At 39.7% G+C, this 15,468-nt stretch overlaps 1 long non-coding RNA gene across 1 annotated transcript; it reads left to right on the top strand.

Moving 5' to 3' along the window:
• The first annotated feature begins 861 nt into the window (after positions 1 to 861).
• LOC126967113 (uncharacterized) lies at positions 862 to 5,754 on the top strand. The gene is made up of 2 exons (XR_007729928.1): positions 862 to 1,067; positions 5,431 to 5,754. It is a non-coding gene; the product is annotated as an uncharacterized LOC126967113 (long non-coding RNA).
• The last annotated feature ends 9,714 nt before the right edge of the window (positions 5,755 to 15,468 follow it).

Below are 15,468 nucleotides of genomic sequence, written 5' to 3'. Positions count from 1 at the left end.
CCTTATACAATTTAACCCCCAGAAGACCCAAGTTTGTGTACTAAAAAAAACCATTTGTCGTATTATCGCCGTCAGTATCCAATCACGTGCAACGCAGAGCAGCTCGAATTATCGGGTACCCAGTGCTCTGTGATCGGCTGGATCACTTGGCGTTGCTTAGACACGTTGCTTCATTTGTTAGTCTTCTACCGCATTTATCACAGGAAGTGTCACATCTAATTCCGGCCGCCACAAATTAGGATATCACCACCACCATATGGATGTGTAGCGGTCCTTTACATGCGGTACCAAGGAGTTTTCTTCCACGTACTACAAAACTGAGGAGTGAGCCTCCTTGTTCGGTGTTTCCCACACGATAAGACAGGGGTGCTTTCAAAAAAGCGCCTAGACATCCTTAAAGACCGGCAACGCTCCTGTGATTCACCTGTCTGTGATCACTTAGCACCAGGTGACCCGTGCGCTCGTTTGTCCTCCTTTTCCATAAAAAATAAAAAACAATATTACGTATATAAATATAAAAATTTAGAGTCCAATCGGCGTTGGTTTACTACAATTCCGCCGATGGTTATGGTGACAGACTGAGAAACTTCCGTACCCAAAACAGATGCTTTCTGTAACTTACCCTTAATCCAGTTATTAAGGAACTGGAGACTGGAATTCGGAAACATCTAGATTGGGAGCATTCTGTAGAAATTATCATATTGGATGAAATTATTATTATTATTTATATAATATAAACAAAAACGCATACATACAAATGTAACAATATAATAACCAGATCATAATATTAATAAATACTAATAACTATAAAATAGTAACACAGAAATTTAAACTCTACTCGTGTGAGTCGGATCCACGATTTAATTAATATTATAATTGGAAGGAAATTGATAGAATCGAGGAAATTGTTTGAAAATAAGAATAAAAAAATAAACACAAAACAGTATAAAAGTCAAAGTATCAAAATCTACAAGCATTATATTTCTTAACTTGAGTTAATCGTCGCAAAATACAAAATGATTAAATATTTTTTTATCGCATTACTTATGACAATGTTTGTGAAAAATGTAAGTTGAATTCTATTCTTAATATAAATTTTATTTATATTTAACTACCAGATCAATACTAGTTTATATTAATCATATTTATAGTGTCAGTCTCAAAAACAGAAACAAAGAGGCACCTTTAATGTACTAAATTCCTCTGGATGGCTCACTAGGAAACCCTGTGCACAGCCAACCAGTGATTACCGTCTGCTATGTAATTTTATTTAATGTTAATAATAAATGCACTAGAACTAAGACTAAATTATACTATCTGACTACATCTAAACAATATTATAATATCTAACTTTAAAGCATACCTATCTAATAATAAGAACTTTATAAAATTAAATAGTAATAGATAAAGCAAATAGTCTATATATATAAAAATGAATTGCTGTTCGTTAGTCTCGCTAAAACTCGAGAACGGCTGGACCGATTTGGCTAATTTTGGTCTTGAATTATTTGTGGAAGTCCAAAGAAGATTTAAAAGGTGAATAAATAAGAAAACGCTGCTAAATTAAATAAAAACAACAAATTTGTTTTTCCTTTGATGTGTCCATACATAATTTCTATGAGAGAATTTATTGACGCATGGTTTGACAGTTCTGCTATGAAACAATTTCATTACGACAGCAGGGTGCATATTTTACGAATTTATTTTTGATGTAATGATATTATATTATTGACAAATTCATATAAAAACATTATTTTATTTATTATATACAGAACAACGTCTGTCGGGTCAGCTAGTTATAAATAAATATTCATAATTAAAATAATTAATTTTGAGTTGATAATTTTCTCGGTTTCATCATAGCTTAATTGTAAAAGCCACTCTCGTACTGTATAGATCTTACTTTGTAAGAAGAGAGGTCCGCAATTTTTATTTTATTATTTACTTGGTTATATATTGAAGGTCCTAGATAGCTAGCATGATTTCGACACATGACAAGATTGAACTTCGGAACACAGTAAATATTTTTGAATCTACGAGAAGGTAAAGCCAAATTTTCTTTAAGGCGACCGGGCTTTTTGTGCTGTTTGATAGTTAAGCAGTGTAAAAATAATTGTCGAACGGTAAGGACTCTAGTTACTTTGTAGAGCATATGAGAAGGGTACATGAATGGTTTATATGCTATGATTTTTAGAAGCATGCATTTAGCTCTTTCAAGACGTATTAAATGGGTTTTAGTTGCTCCTATCCAGGATATTACACAATACCTGAAAACAGAATCGATGAAGGCATTGTAAATTTTTAAACAAAAATCTAGATCACCTAGATGCCTTCGTTTTGAGAACCTTGCCAACTTTTCGGATTCTCCCTGAAAGTGTTTCAATATGTTTATCCCATCTCAGATATTTAATTTGATGAACACGTTCAAGTTTTATGCAACTGCATTGGTCTAAAGATGAGCAACAATGCACTTTAACTGAGATGTTTTTGGGTGTGTTCTGATATGCACTGCGACCACTGTACAGTGTGACGTCACTTTAGTATACTGTGAAGCCGTTCCTTTATAGCCAGCTAAACTGGTTACTATTTAAAACGGAACGCAGTCCCGAATACTGTCAGCCGCATTTTTTGATGCAGCATTCAAATGAGTGTATTAAAGTTTTCTAGTTCATTAAAAAAAACTGTTGTTGGTGTACTGTCAAATTAAAAATATTTGGGATTAAACTGTACGTATTGTTTATAAAACGTTAGGCACTCGAGTGGTTTCGACTGATCACGTGATCAAAGTACTGCGAGTACCTTACCACGAAAACGCCAGTGCTAACAGTAGAATATGGCGGCGATTTTTGACGTCATATATTTACCTAGGGTACTGCGGCAGTATACTGGCAGTCCATAACGGAACGAATTTTTCTACAGTGATAGCACTGTGCAGTACTCGCAGTGCATATCGGAACATACGCTTTATTTGGTTGTGATTTGACACCTGCAGAGAATGTTATAAATTTTGACTTTTTTAAATTCATTGTTAGAAGGTTTTTTTTGAGCCATAGTGATATTTTGAAGTCCTAGTTCAGCTTTTGGACAGTATCCCATGTTCCAGCTGTGAAGTGCAGACCTGTATCATCGGCATATGATATTATTTTACATTTTGGAATTCAGGGAGCAAAGGTCGATTTATACTATAGTAGGTTATATTTAATTGTTTCTATTAAAACAGACGCTGTTCTTTCAATAGAAAAAAATGATGTTCCTGAGTATTCCGTAATATTATTGTCGTCTAAAGCCATAGGAAACTTTGATTTTATAGTAGTAATAAAATGATAAGGAATAATATCGTATTTGAGTAAACAGCTTTTATATTACTGCTTTAAAATTGTCAATTTTTAAAGTATTAAAATGGGTATAGCATTAATATTTTGCTTGAAAGATAGATATATGCCATAGTGGACTTTTCTGTAGAACTATAAATGATACCTACACATTTCCTCTACACATTATTTTGTTTTATCTCAACGGGTTATGACAGCATTTTCGTTGCAAGCTCCCAGACGGCTTATTTTTGCCGACACCGCCAACTAATATCGTTAGTGTATAAAAAATTGTGTAGAAAAACTTAACAAATTATATACAAAAACCTCTCTCGAGAACTACGCTATCCATTTTTCGAATTAGCATGAAAATCGGTGCATCAGTTTTTGCGTTTATCGCGAACAGACGGACAGACGCGGCGGAGGAGTTTGTTTTATAATTTGAAGTGATAAATCGCCAAGATAATATTTTAGAACGACTGATAAAATATAATTTTTACCACTGTAGAACAATCATAACTATGTTCCATGATTCTATGTTTGATTTTAGTCAATATCAGAGCAGATGTAAATTAAAATAATAACTCTGTCGTATTATGTTATAGAACTATTTTGTAATTCGCGTATCAAATCCTCCAAAGTAAAGATAATTTTCGTTTTTAATAATTTTATCGCTGTTCAATGATTTGTGTATGTGACTAGAGGCTTTTATAGGATTTCATTAAATGTATAGGAATCCGGTAAAAAACAGTGTCCTTAGAAAGTCATCAAGATTCAATGTCGTTACAATTAGAATTTTTTTTATGACATTAAGGGACATAGCGTGCAGGATGTTCAGCTGATGGTAATTGATACGCTCTGCCTATTACAATGCAGTGCCGCTCAGGATTCTTGAAAAAACCCAAAAATTCTGAGGGGCTCAATAATTGCGCTCGTCGCCTTGAGACATAAGATGTTCAGTATCATTTTCACAGTAATTTCACTAGCTACGGCACCCTTCAGACCGAAACACAATAATGCTTACACATTACTGCTTCACGGGAGTAAAAGGCGCCGTTGTGGTACCCATAATATAGCCGGCACCCTGTGCAAAGGAGCCTCCCACTGGTAAAGTGTTAGATAGCTCGTGGTGACTGTTCTCGGCACATTATCGTTATTATTCGTAGAAGTAACATTAGAGTTATGGTTGAAATCTCTTTCTCGTATTGTTAGAGTCTTATTTTCGGCTTTACTTATTCTTAAATAGAGACTTTCACTTACCCAGAAAGGAAAATTTGATGTGATTCTGGAATGTCACTTTGATACTTATTTTTATTTGATATTTATTTTTACCTTGCTTATAATATATTTTATCTATACCCATGCTTTAAATCCTCTATTAAAGATTCTGAAACAGTTAGCTTATTGCTAACATTAAAACACCCAATGTTCTAATAACCATTACATCATCCAAACGAGTGTTGTAATGTTGTACTGAATTTCATAACAACTATCCTATGTTTTTTTCGATTCCTTGATGCGCAAGGGGTTTCAACAGACAGCCACATTCTTATTGCTCGATGCGTGGTATCTGTATGAATTTCAAAAAAAGAACATTTACGTTTACGCGCGTTCCACACTACCAGAAGCCGCGCGCCGTAAAAAAAAGTAGGTTATTCGAATCCCGCCATTTTTATTGTTTTGTTTACAAAAAATGAGCGATTCATTTTAAACGCTGCAAAAGATATTCGAGTGAATTTTAATTATTGCACTATACAAAATGTAAATTACTACTTGAATAAATAATTGATTCATTAATACTTACTTTTTTGTATATAATCAGTAATGAATGGTATTAGGATACTACTAGGACTGGTGTTTTAATGTTAGCAGTAAGCTTACTGTTTCAGAATCTTTTAGAGGATTCATATTCTGGGTGTAGATAAAGTCTTGTATGCAACTGTTGATAATTCGGTATTAAAACACTCATGTGATACTCTTATCACATGACTGTTAATGTTAATGATAATAGTATAATCCACATTCGTGTTTTAATACCCCTTATTACACAACAGTTGCATAAATTACTATTAATTGCTATTCTTTCTAACATTTCATTCCTTATTTTTTATGTTTCTAGAGTTTACAAGATGGATGGGAAAAGTCAAAAGATGCGAATGATATGAGCCAAGAATTAGAAGCAGAATCATCACGTGATGATATTCAACGATCAATCGACGAAGAAGATGAAGTTCCAGAACCGGCTGATGATGATAATGGTGATTTTAGTTCAATTAAAAAACAATGGAAACGTATGAAAAGATCTCCACGTTATTATCCACGATCCAACTAATCAAGTCAAAAGAGAGACGACATAGAATGAGAACAGCATTAATGTAATTTTGTTTATTTCTCGCCGCAATATTATAAAGATTCATTAAAATAAAGCTTTCGAACATTTGAATGTATGTTTTATGATTTCTGAACCTTTAGCAGTTAGGATCGGAGATTTTAACTTTTTATTTATTTATTTGGAAACCCAACAATCACTTGCATTACATAAACAACTTAGAAAAACTATATATCTAACTGTTTTTTTTTTTTTTTTTTTGAGAGGAGGAAATACTGTTACGTTACCCCGTTCCGGGGCGTAATATGTCGGACTCGAGTGTCCGCGTAAGCGGACGCCCCATACCGACTAAAACCTCCTCTGTGCTGTTAGCAGCCCTGGCTTCCACAGCGAAGTAGGACGTGGGCCGTGGAGGCCGCAAAGACTACGCAACAACAGTAGCGGGGCGTCTCCTAAGGAGACTCGAACCTCAGACCGGCTGTGTGCTTGTGGGAAGGTGAGAGAATGAAAATGAAAATGAAGATGAAATGAAGATGAAAAGATGAGAAGAACACACTCGCCGGCGAGTGTGGTGATGTTTAGTGTAATGTATGTAAGTGTGTGTGTATATGTTTATGATTATATGTATGTATGTTTGTATGTGTGTAAGTAGTGTAAACGTAGTAGTAAAACGTAGTAGTAGTGTTAGTGTGCATGTATGTTTGTGTTTGTGGTTGTGTAAGTGGTGTATGTCAGTCCGTCAGTCAGTCCGTGTGTTAGTGAGTGTAGTGAAACGATTACAGGACGAGGACTAACGTCTCGTCGGGTATCAAAACAATGTGTGGTGTATCTAGGGTGCGGGCCGCTGGCCATCGTCAGAGTGACAAGTTCCAGTGGTTTGCGGTGGTTGACCGCGCCTACGCCTGCGAAGGCGGTGTGTGCGTGTCTGTGGCGGTGTTTGTGTGGGTGTCGCGTTCGCGATGGTGATGTCGTCATCCGGGTCTACCGTTACGTGTCTGGGACGTCTTATTGGGTTGAGACTATGGTGAAGGGGGGTGTACCCGCATGCCTTCCTAACCAAGATGTTGGGATGGTTAGGCGCCTTGTCAAAGAAGCGTCGCGAGATCTCTTTAAAGTGTTGAGCTATCGTCGGAAGCTCTAGGTCGCGGTGAAGGTCAACGTTTCGGATGAACCACGGGGCTCCGGTTGCCATGCGCGTGAATTTATTTTGAACTACTTGCAAACGACGTAAGTAGCTCTGTCGGGTGTGCGCGAAAACGACGCTTGCGTATGACAGTATGGGCCGTACGATGGTTTTGTACAGCGTCACTTTGTGTTTGAGCGGAAGTTTGCTTCGCCCACACACAAGTGGATAAAGGCGACTGAGGACAAATCGGGCTCTATTGCATACCGTATCAATGTTTCTTGAAGTTCATATTGCTGTTGAACGTGACTCCTAAGTATTTGTAATCCTTCACCCACGGTATGGGTGTTTCATACAATTTAATGACGTCGGTCGGTCGTTTTTTAGCGCGGATGCTATTCGCGTTACCGAAGAGTACCGCTGCACTCTTGGTGGGGTTCACTTCAATCCGCCATTTTCTGAACCAGTTGCCTAGTTCATCGACGGCGGCTTGAAGTACTTTAATGTTCCTGCTCAAGGTTGAGCGGTTCAATAGAGCGGAGCCAAAGTAGAGTGCCGTATCGTCAGCGTACTGAGCGAGCTGGACACTCGGAAACTTGGGAATGTCGCTCGTGAGAGTAGAGCGAGAAAAGAGTGGGAGAGAGGATTGGACCCTGTGACACGCCAGGGTCTGGGTGAGGATAGGGTGCCCTCTACTCGATGTCGGAAGGAGCGATCAGTAAGGTAGGCTCGTATGATGCGCACGAGCCTGTCTGGCACTCCCAGTTGATACAGCTTGAATACTAAGCTGTTGTGCCATAGATTGTCGAATGCCTTCGCGACATCGAAAAACACGGCTGCCGTGGTAGCGTGAAGTTGACGCCGTACGAGAATGTACTCGGTGAGTCGGTGAGCCTGCTGGGGACACGAGTGAGCGGTTCTGAATCCGAACTGTATGTTGGGTATCAGGTTGAGCTCCGCGATGTAATGATTAAGACGCGCGAGAATTAATCTTTCGTAAAGTTTCCCGATCGAGTTAATTAAGCTAATAGGCCTATAGCTACTCGGATTAGCCTTAGGTTTATTGGGTTTTGGGATACCGATAACAATGGAATCTTTCCATTGTTCGGGGAACGCGCTATTAGACAATAGAATATTAAAAATGGTAACCAATAAAGTAATAAGAGTCGAGGGTAGGATTTTAAGAATCCTATTGTTTATAGTGTCGGGCCCCGGGGCCTTCTTGGAGTGAAGCTCCTTCACCTCTTCGTAAGAGGTGGGTTTTATTACATCGCCTGAAGGGCTCAGAGCGGAGCGACGTTCAACTTCACGATCAACTTCGTCAACGTGTGTCGGGTCGGCTGCTGCATTTGGAGAGCACTGACTCTCGAGACTATCGGCGAGGCATTCAGCCTTCTCATCGTCATCGAGCGCCAGCTGCAGTCCCGGTCTGTCCAAAGGAGGCATGACAGTGGGCGGCTCCTGTTTGAACGCGCGAGGCAGATTCCAGAAAGCCACATGTGATGGCTTAAGGTTGCCGAGCAAGCGGTCCCAACGTTCGCCGCGGAGTTCCGCGATACGTTCCCGTACCACCCGCTGTAGGTAGCGGAGGTGGCGCCTATTCTCGACCGACGGATACCTGTTGTAAAGTCTAGTGGCTCAGTGCTTCTGTGTGAGTAAGTTCCTGACCTCTGGAGGCAGGTTTTGGCGATGCGGTTGCATAGTCGGAACCTGCCTGGAGCAGGCCTTGATCCTATCTATTCTGTATATGTGACGTCACATGAGAGATAGCACTGTGAGCCGTGTCGACCGAGTAGATGACGTCCGGTATAAGGTCAAGGTCGTCGGACTTGATAGACTCGAGATCCTTTTCCAGCCGTTGCCAGTCGATCACTGTTTTCGTCGGTGGTTGAAAGTTAACCGGTGGGCCTAGATTTAGGACGAGGGGCCGGTGGTCTGACTCTAATTCGTGAAAAACCTCGATTGAATTTACATTGAGCGTTACGTTCTTAAGTAACGCAACGTCTAGAATGTCGGGTCGGTGCGTGACGTTATCCGGATAACGTGTTGGTTCGTCGGGTGCTATTACTGAAAAGTTCAGCGTGTCTGTCAGCGAATCTAATAAGATTCCGTTTCTATTTGTGGCTCTACTGTTCCAGCTGGAGTGTTTGGCGTTAAGATCGCCACCCACTATGACTGCAGCCCCGTGGCCGAGTAATGCTTCTATATCTGTGTATAATACTTTTTTGTTGGGCGGAAGATAAGCTGAAATAACAGTGATCGGCTGGTGATTCGCCATACTGACCCGGATGGCAGAGGCCTCGATGTTAGTGAGGACCGGAGGATCTATAGGTATACAGTGTAGAGACCTTTTAAAATAAATGAGGGTGCCGCCCATACGGGTGGTGCGATCATTCCTGACTAAGTTATAATTAGCGATACGCGGATCGCATATACGTGGTTTTAGAAATGTCTCTTGCACTAAGAATAGGTCTAATTGATGTTCGTGAGCGAACTCCTTAACCAAGTCTAGTTGAGGCTTAAGGCCTTGGGTGTTAAAATACGCTATACGGAGCGTATGTGGTTTAACCCGTCCGCTTACGTAATTAGGCATCGCGAATGTTTTTATACTTTCGCCCTATATCGGTGAGGGCACGGAATATTTTGCCGTTGTCTGCCATAACTTGCAGGAGCGACGGCGGGTCGTCCCGGACAGCATCGAGCCTGTTGGCCAGGGCTGTGATTTCATCAATGTCGAACAGCTCTGACAGTTCGAACATGAAGGCAAAGGTGCTGCCGCCTTTGTTACCTGTTGCCGCGGACGCGGGCGCCGGTGGCCTCGGTCGCGGGACCGACGCCGCCGGGTGGGACGCTAGCGGTGGCCGGAGGGGCGCGGGGGCCGCGAGAGTGGCCTCTGTGGCAGCGTTTGCAGCCGGAGGAGACCTCGCCCAGGCGTTTACCTTCGGAGGCGGTGCAGGTTTGAAGGTTGGAGTGAACTCCACCTTCTCTGCTCTGCCTTGCGGCTGGCTGCGCCCTGGGTGACGCTTGTGTTTGGGTGCCTTGGGACACCCGCGATAGCTCGCGGGGTGCCCCTTCTCCCCGCACAAGACGCAGGCCGGGGGCTCCGCGCATTGCGATGGTCGAGGGCACTCCGGCGTGCCGATATCTAACTGTATTTATAACTTACTCACACATCATTCATTAAATGTTAGTTTGATTACGATCTTGTTACGTGTGACCTAACACACAAAATTTTGCGTAACTTATAAAACAACATGCTATAACCAAAATATTATATTTATTGCTTTTCAAAATACTCTCGTTTACATTTTAAACATTGTTTCATGCAATCGAACCGTTTTTAAAACAGGAGGACCACAGATCTGAAGGCATATTTTCTACGTGCTGATTGAACGCTATCACAGCCTCTTCGGAATTGGTAAAAGAGGAACCTCTCATCAAATTTTTGATTTTGGGGAAAATACAGAAATCCCATGGTGCAACGTCGGGGCTATGTGCAGGATGGGTGACGAGTTGTACTTATTCGGAAGCCAAAAAAAAAGCGTTGTCATGATGTAGGAGAACGCGACTTTTTGGTCTTCTTTCGCGAATTTTTTTTAACACCGTGGGTAAAGAAACGTCTCTCGCCTGCCTCACTTTTGGCCTGTTCGCATTTTCAAACACCCATTCACAAGATTGCTGTTATTTTTTGGGTTCAAAACAATAAAATAAATCCACGCTTCGTTTCCTGTGACAGGAGCAGTACAATGTCCGTGGTCGTACTTCATTAGCATCTGTGAGCACAATCCTACGCGAGCCCGCTTCTGCTCCGCTGTGAGTTCATGAGGGATCCAACGACAACAAAGTTTCCGAACTGAAATTGGCTCATACCAACCCCCAATAGTCTTCGAATTGTGTCATAGGTAATCCGCGGGATTTCTCCAATTAGCCGCTTAACAGAAGCCACATTATTTTCGTTGAAGGCAGTTAAAGGCAGCCCTTCACGAAATCCGTGATGTAAAAAAACCCGACCTCTCTCAAATTCAGCAAACCTCACGGTGCTCAAGCAATGTGCTTCTCTCCCAAAAGCATTTTAAAGACGAGCGGCACAGTCTCGCGGAGAGAGAGAACTTTTAAAATCATAAAAAATCATCACTCTAAAATCTTTTCGATTTAATTCCATTTTCGTTGCGTACGTAGAACATTGATTTGTAATAAAAAACAATTGACAGAAGATTTCCTGCCACTTTTTTTTTATTACTATAAGAAGGTTGCAACATTTCAAAAAACATTCGAAATTCAAATAGCTACGATTAGCTAGAAGTGCAAAACTTTTAGTGTGCCCCATGTATAATGAGGTGTAAATGTGAATGTCTGTTTGTTTGTTACACTTTTACGCCTGAGCTACTAATCCGACTCTGATGAAATTTGGTGGTAAGCTATAGAGATTGGGAAAGGACATAGGGTACATTTTGTCCCGGAAAAATCCATGGTTCCCGCGGGATTTGTGATAAACTAAAATTCACGCCGATGAGCTATACCTTTACCAATAGTAGGTTTAGTTTGCCATAGCAATTTTCCTCGAAATAAGATTTATATAATATGTTGTGAACGGGAGCGAAAACGGGAAGCGGTACTGAAATAAGACATGAGATAATCTTCAATTCCAAACTTGCCTATTATCTTTAAAAACCCTTTATCTATACGTACAATGTCGCGTGCATAAGCTAGTAAAATATTTTTACTAATTATAAACCTATTTCTTAATCTATAATTATTAATCTGCGATCAGACCACTCTGGTCAAATAGCCTCTTTTAATATTGAAGTAAATAAACTTCAATTTAAAAGGTTATCTTTGCAAGAGGCATTGTTTCAGTAAAACTCTCAAATTTGTATTTGAATTATAATAATTATGCAAATTAAATGTATAATATGTTATTTGAAATAATTAAAACAGAGTTTGCTTCTAAATTTGCTTCGAAGACAGTCAACTCAGGTGGTCTTTTGTTCTTTAATTATTGGGCAACAGGTAGTATTCATAGGAGCAGACAATATGACTGGCTATCTTAAGTTTTTTTTTTTATTTATTGTTCAAAATATACAAGAAACAAACTTCTAAACAATTTAAGCCATCCTCATTAAACTTAAGGTTTTATGTGAGGAATAGCGAGTCCACTTATTCTAAACTTAAAATATTTAAATATTAAATAATTATCATTCTAAAATTATCCATACTATTCTAAAGTTATACATACTACCAACTATATAGTGAGAGATCATTATATAATCATGATGTGCATATCTTTACTCGTGTATGTGACAAAATACTTTAAATTATTTAAAATACATAGTAAATTGTAAAGTCGATGCATATTAGACGACCTGTATAGCCGAGTGGTTAGCGATCCTACCTACTAAGCTAAAGGTCCTGGGTTCGAATCCCGGTAGGTGCAAGTATTTATATGATGAATATGGATGTTTGTTTCCGAGTCATGGATGTTTAAATGTATTTATGTATGTTTATATGAATTTATGTATGTTTAAGTAAGTATATTGTATTAAATATATCATTGTCTTGTAACCCATAACACAGGCTATATATGCTTAACATGGGGCAAGATAATTTGTGTAAAAAGTGTGTAAATATTATTATATTATATTATTAGGGAAATAATTAAAAATGCATCAAATAAAGATAAAAATGACTTGGAAATTATCAACTGGGAATCTGCAAGAACGAAACTGCAATTTTAAATATAATCTAATAATAAACAATACAAAAATCCGCTCTGAGCAGGAAGTAGCTTCTGCTTTTGACTATTACAAAAACTTAATATTCGACTAAATGTTTTTAACATTGTAAAAAAACTAAGAGTTACAAAAAATAATTATTCGAAAATAATTTAACAGACCAGTCAATTTAAGAAAAGACTGGATTTCTACGCTAGTCTGTCCGTCTGATATGAACTAGTTAGAAACTTCTTCTCGTGAATGAGTGCCGATTTCAAGTTGTGTTTAACATCCAACGCCTACGTCTGTAGTTTCTGAGGATCGTTTATCTCTGCAAACCTAAATAATTATGACGTATTTTGTGACTTTGATGTTAATTGACTTATTTTCAATCAGGATATGAAAAGTTAATTGTACCAAGACCGGAAATTAATAAAATGCAAATTTTTAAATTTAAATTACACATTTCTCCTCAGTGATAGTTAAATTAGTTAACTAGAACTTTCTCACACGGTACGACACAATTATAATATACTAAAAAACATAAATATACATTAAGACCAAAGAGGACCAAATGTCCAAATACTGAAGTAAATACATTGTCGTCTTTTTCTGCCGCCAAGCAGAATTAATGTACAAGCACTATTTTGTTTCGTCTGAAGGGGGCCGTGACTATTTAACATTATAATTACTACTTCTCATGGGGCGCTTACCAGAAACCTCCAAGTTACCCACAATCTGAATGGAGCGACACTCACCACCCCGGTGCGTCCTGGTAACATTGGTCAGTGATTGATAGTTATTGTGCTCGATTTTCATTAATCGCTGTGCAATGGCTGTCTTTTGCTGGCTAATGGCTAATATCTGCTCTACTACGGTTAGTGGATGCCAACCGGAAGATCTTATAGCGTCCACCTGCGTCTTGGCCTGCGCAGTTGATCGCCGTACGCGGGGATGACGGAATCCTGGGGAGTTGAGCGGGACAGGGGTCGGGGTTTAGTTACCCCTGTAATGCAATACGCTCTTTTTGGCCCAGATTTCACGCTAAACGGTAGCCCCGTAAGTAGCCGCCACGTGGGTAATGGTCTCGTGTCCCTGCCTCGGCAGGGCCACCGGGCGAGGTTCAGCTGGGATCGGTGTCCGGCCATGCTGACGGGGCAAGAATGGGTGGAGTACCTGTTGGAACGGATCGATCCACCAGCCACTCATCTCGAACTCCTTATGTCGCGCATGTGCATCACCCAGTGGGGCCTATACTCCCGACGTAGCCCTGATGGTCAAGTTGATCATCCCCAGGTGCGGGCTCCGTGAAGGGTGGGGAGCGGCGGGAATGAAACATACCCGGTTTAAGCTATGCAAGCCAAACGATCCTCTAAAAACCCCAATATGGGACCTGGAGGGAAACCACAAGGTACCACTACTGGGCAACACACACTTCCGGAGATTGTTCAGCATCTGCTGGCACACGGAATATACTGGCAAATGAGCCATCAAAACAAAGGTAGGGTGCGACTCCGGTTAAGCCCAGACAACCGTCTATGGGCATAGATGCTGCCTCTGCAGTGTCCATCCAAACAGTCGATAGACTAGAGGCAGGTTGGACCCTTGTTGAGCTATGGGCCGAAAGCAAGTAAATCTCCTAGTGGAACCGAATCAAATGAAATCGGTACCCAAACAGACTATAAACCATCGGCCAAACAGGAGGCAGAGGAGAATAGCGGCCCGTCTGCGGAAAGCCAAAGATCTAAGTTCTGGGCCCTCAGCACCTCCTGCTAAGCCTAAGGTACCTGAACCGCAACCTAGTACCTCTAGATGTACTAATGAAGCGAGGAAACAAACTGTACCCATCTTCAGGACGGCTCACGACCACCAAGGGCCTTCCTCCAGAAAAATTGGTGCCGTAGTCCAGCCCGTTGTGTTCTCCAAACGCCCCCGTGTAGACGACTCCAAATCTCCTACCTATACCTAATCTTTGTCATATTTATACTCGTGTTAGCTCTCATTCAAACGCTTACGAGACGTAATAAGCACAGTAGGCATATGTGTATACTGTGTAATAAAGCAAAGAGAGACAGTCGCTTCACATGCGGTGAAATTCGTGTCTTGGTTGGTATTTTTTTTTTTTGGATTATCAACTTTACGTATATTTGACATTTCTATAAACTCACGTTAGATACAATTGATATATCTAACAATTAAAAATGAACACATCATACAAATTGAAACAGTGTCAGTGTTGTTAATAGGTACCACTAGTACAGTCCATAACTTTCATTCAAGCTAAGCATCCACAGAGTAATGATGAAAATATACAGTGAGAAAAGCACTTTGCCCACTCGCCCTAAGTTTAGTTTATGAGAGAGAATGAACAAAGAAAATGTTTTTTGAAGTGAAACTTCATTAGAATCGCTGTGATTTGGACCTTGATGAAACGAAAAAGTGAGACGATAGAGAAGTGTACAATCACTATCTTAGTTCCGGTCTGAATGGGGCCGTACCGTTTACTTTAACATTATAATTATTAATATTATGCAAACAGGTAAAAATGTGCTCATGGAGTCAGAATCTTATAGATTGCGCACGACGTATTACTACATAGACACCAGGAGAACATAATAACAACATATGGAAGCGATGATAGTAATGTCTTTCATAGCGGTTGAAATCATTAGTAACCTAGCAACAAGTAACAGGAGTCAGGACTTCATATTATGCAGTTTAGAGGTTTAATATAAATTTTGCCAAGGCATACAGCGATACCAGTGATTGAGGTTTTGTAAACATGTTTTTTTACGTTTTAATTGTATATAATAATCTCACCTTGATTAAGATTACAAAAACATATACATACAAAATATGAATATAACGACCTGATCATAATATTAGTAAATACTAATAACTATAACCAAGGGACACAGACATTTAAACTCTACTCGTGTAAGTCGGATCCACGATTTAATTAATATTATAATTGGAAAGAAATTGCTAGAATGA

This window comes from Leptidea sinapis, chromosome 12 (assembly GCF_905404315.1).
Source record: "Leptidea sinapis chromosome 12, ilLepSina1.1, whole genome shotgun sequence".
Taxonomy (NCBI): domain Eukaryota; kingdom Metazoa; phylum Arthropoda; class Insecta; order Lepidoptera; family Pieridae; genus Leptidea; species Leptidea sinapis.
Note: the sequence above shows the minus strand (reverse complement) of the source record. Positions and strands in the feature narration are given on the sequence as shown.